This window comes from Cucumis melo, chromosome 10 (genome assembly GCF_025177605.1).
Source record: "Cucumis melo cultivar AY chromosome 10, USDA_Cmelo_AY_1.0, whole genome shotgun sequence".
Taxonomy (NCBI): Eukaryota; Viridiplantae; Streptophyta; class Magnoliopsida; order Cucurbitales; family Cucurbitaceae; genus Cucumis; species Cucumis melo.
Window position 1 is genome coordinate 20226184 of NC_066866.1, and position 3177 is coordinate 20229360.

At 33.2% G+C, this 3177-nt stretch overlaps 1 long non-coding RNA gene across 1 annotated transcript; it reads left to right on the top strand.

Annotated features, from left to right (window-relative positions):
* The first annotated feature begins 355 nt into the window (after positions 1 to 355).
* Positions 356 to 2273, top strand: LOC127151268 (uncharacterized). Its single transcript, XR_007824113.1, has 4 exons — positions 356 to 578; positions 685 to 767; positions 854 to 953; positions 2055 to 2273. It is a non-coding gene; the product is annotated as an uncharacterized LOC127151268 (long non-coding RNA).
* The last annotated feature ends 904 nt before the right edge of the window (positions 2274 to 3177 follow it).

Genomic DNA, 3177 nt, shown 5'->3' on the forward strand with positions numbered 1-3177 from the left:
AAAATTGGAATCATCAATGACTTGATGAATGAGGTTGAGAGACTTTTGATCTTTTGTCCTTATATTTTGTAAAGCTTCTCGTTGAGCTTGACTCAAAGCCACATCACTTTCTGGTTCTTCATAACTGTAAACCCGATATTTTCTTGGTTTAATTTCTTTAAATGTGGAAAGAAAAAAAAAAGAAAAAGAAAATGGAAATTAAGTGTAAATATATATATATATATATATATATATATTAAATAGTTTTATTAAATAAAGTAAAGAAAAGAAAGAAAAGAAAGGATAAAAAGAAGAAAAGGAGAAGAAAATTTCATTTTTTCTTTGCTTCTTCTTCTTCTCTTCCCTTCGCCGCCAAGATTTTTGAAGACATCCAACTTCCATTTTTTTTCTTTTTCCTTCTTCAATTTGCAGAGAACTTCTAAGAGAGAGTTTGGAATAAGAAGAGAAATTTTACTAGAATTTTGAGGTTGAAGAAGAGGAGGAGAACTCAAGCAAAGTGTATCCATGGCTGAATTTTAGTTCATTCTGCACATCACAGGTTTTTAATTCGTTTTGAACTCTTCAAAAGGAATTAAGAGGTGAGATTTACATTTACTGAAAGTTAACTCATTTTAAAACAAACTTTATGAAGAACGTTGGAGCAAATTCGGATATTCATTTGGTGCTTTTTGATGAAGAAAACAGGGCAGTTGCTTTTCACTCGAAATCAGAAGGTCTCTGGTTTTTCTTGTATTTCAGAGTATCGGTAAAGTTAGAATCTCTATTTGGTATGGTTGGAAAGCTTATTCAACTTACTACAACTTTCATGAAAAAATTGTAAACCAAAAACGACTAAAAATTGGTTAAATTGTAGGGACAAGTTAAAGAGGTCGTGTGCGCGCGATTCTGGAAGTGGTTCTGTTTTGAGGGTTATATGTGTTTATGCACGGGGAATCAGATTTATATGTCTTCAGGTAAGTTTTAGAGGATCTCAAAATGAAGCTTTTGATATAAAGAACACTCATTTTGGTTTAAGTGTTGAGAAAGTTATAGTCCTTTGAAGTTTATGTTAGAAATCTGGAAATTTTAGAGAATTGTTGAAATAGGATTTTATTTCTTAAGCTTTGTTTTCGTGAGCGTCATCTTTGGTGCGACATGTTATGTATATCTTTAGGAAACCAGAATGTTTAGAGTTTTAATACTCGGTTGGGTTGTTGGCAAGCCGAGAAGAATTAAACTGAGCTTATAGACCAAGGATCTAGCCCAAGACTGTGAGTGATAAAACCAACTTTGAAATATTTTCCATAACTGTTATTATGATTTAATGCGATAAATGTTTATTTACGAAGCCATGAAAGGTATTTGAATTTCATGACTATTTTCAAGTATACATTTGGAGACTAGATTTCTTAAAGAAATTTATGCTAGCACGTAGATATTAAATGTTTGGAAAGTATTTAAACCACAATATTTTAAGCAAAGCATGAATTAGTATGAAGTTTTGTTTTAAGAACTACAATTTTCCACAAAAGAGCTGAGTAAAGTTCGAGCTTTGTGTAAAATTTATAAGCAGGCATGTTTTAATATTTTAAGATGATTTATGAAATTTTCATTAACTACATGACTGAGATCTTGAGCCTGAGGCTAGAGATTACCGTGTGCACACTGGTTAGATTCCGTTGTTGACGTTGAGTGTACTCCGTAACAACAAGGCTGTCGTGAGTGCTGGGCGGGCCCCACTACGACAAAGACGATGGAAGTGCTGGGCGGGCCCCACTACATCGTAGTGCTTGTAAACGTTGTTGTACTAGGTGTACCCTACACAACGTAGATTCGTCATGTTAGTTAAAATGCTTTGATATACTTGATATGCCTTGCTAGATTTCAATGATGAACATGCTGAGTATTTAAGGAAGCTATTCTTACTACTACACATTTACATTTACGACTTGTATAAACCGATTTATATGTGTAAAGTTTTCACGTGCTCTTATCTTTAAATTCATAGTTTTAAACTGAGTCACTCACTGAGCTTCATAGCTCACCCTTTCCAAAATGTTTTACCCATTTTTCAGGTAGAGATTGAGTTTCCGGTGCCTGATAGACTGCCTTAGTCTGTGGAAGCTTCATTATCGATTGCCAGTACGTGTTTTGAGTTGGGCATAGAGTCTGTTGTGTTGTGATGTATATACACCCTTGTATGTTATAGATACTCCACAGTTTGTATAAGCTTTAGGAGCTGTAGTTGTGTAAATTTTGTTGGTTATATTTTGATTAAGGTGTCTTTAGGTTTACTCGTGAAATCGGTAAATTTTGAGGTGCACTTCATGTATGTGTTTGACTAGCTGTGTTTGACTAGCCTAGGATCCGCTGTGTTTTGTGGCATGTACAATAGTTTATATACTAGATTGGCAAGTTCATCACATGAAAGTTTTAAGCAGAGTCGACAGATATAGGTACAGAAAAGCGTTGTTCGTTGACTTCACGCCATCTTTCGGTCTAAGGTAGCAGGTAGTCCGGGAGGGGGTGTGACAATAACCATTATTTACAATATCCAACATATCTTGGGAACCAAGTAGAGCTTTAATTCGAATACACCAGCTGCTATAATTTTTTTTCGTAAGTCAAGGTACTTAGAAGAGAACTAAATTGTTGTTTGCCATTTGCAAAAACAATTTTTTTTTTAAAACTCCAAACTCAAGTTCTGATACCACTTTTTGTTGCAAGCGTGTAATGAACACCCCAAATAAATAATCTCCAAATAGAAAATTTAAGAGGAAATAAAAAGACTTATTGGAAGACTTTAACTCTTTTTGTATTCTACTCACACTTGGATGATTTCGATTACAACATTTCAATCCTATTATTAGGATTGTCATGAGCATAACTCATACCAAAATTAAACACAATTTAAATCCTACATTTAACTAATGTGAAACTCTTACTAAATTAACTCTAACATGTTAACTCACATTCTTTTTTAACTCTCATAAATTAATCCACATGTAACTTTTTTATTTAAAACATGTTTAATTTTCAACATTTTGCATGCAAATGATCATGTCTAAACAATGAAGATATTCATAAAAAGCATTTTTCATGCAATGATCTTGAATCAATGACACATTAGGAAGAATGAAATATACACAGATAATACACCAACATAAGCAACATCACTATTTTCAAGCTGCATCATCA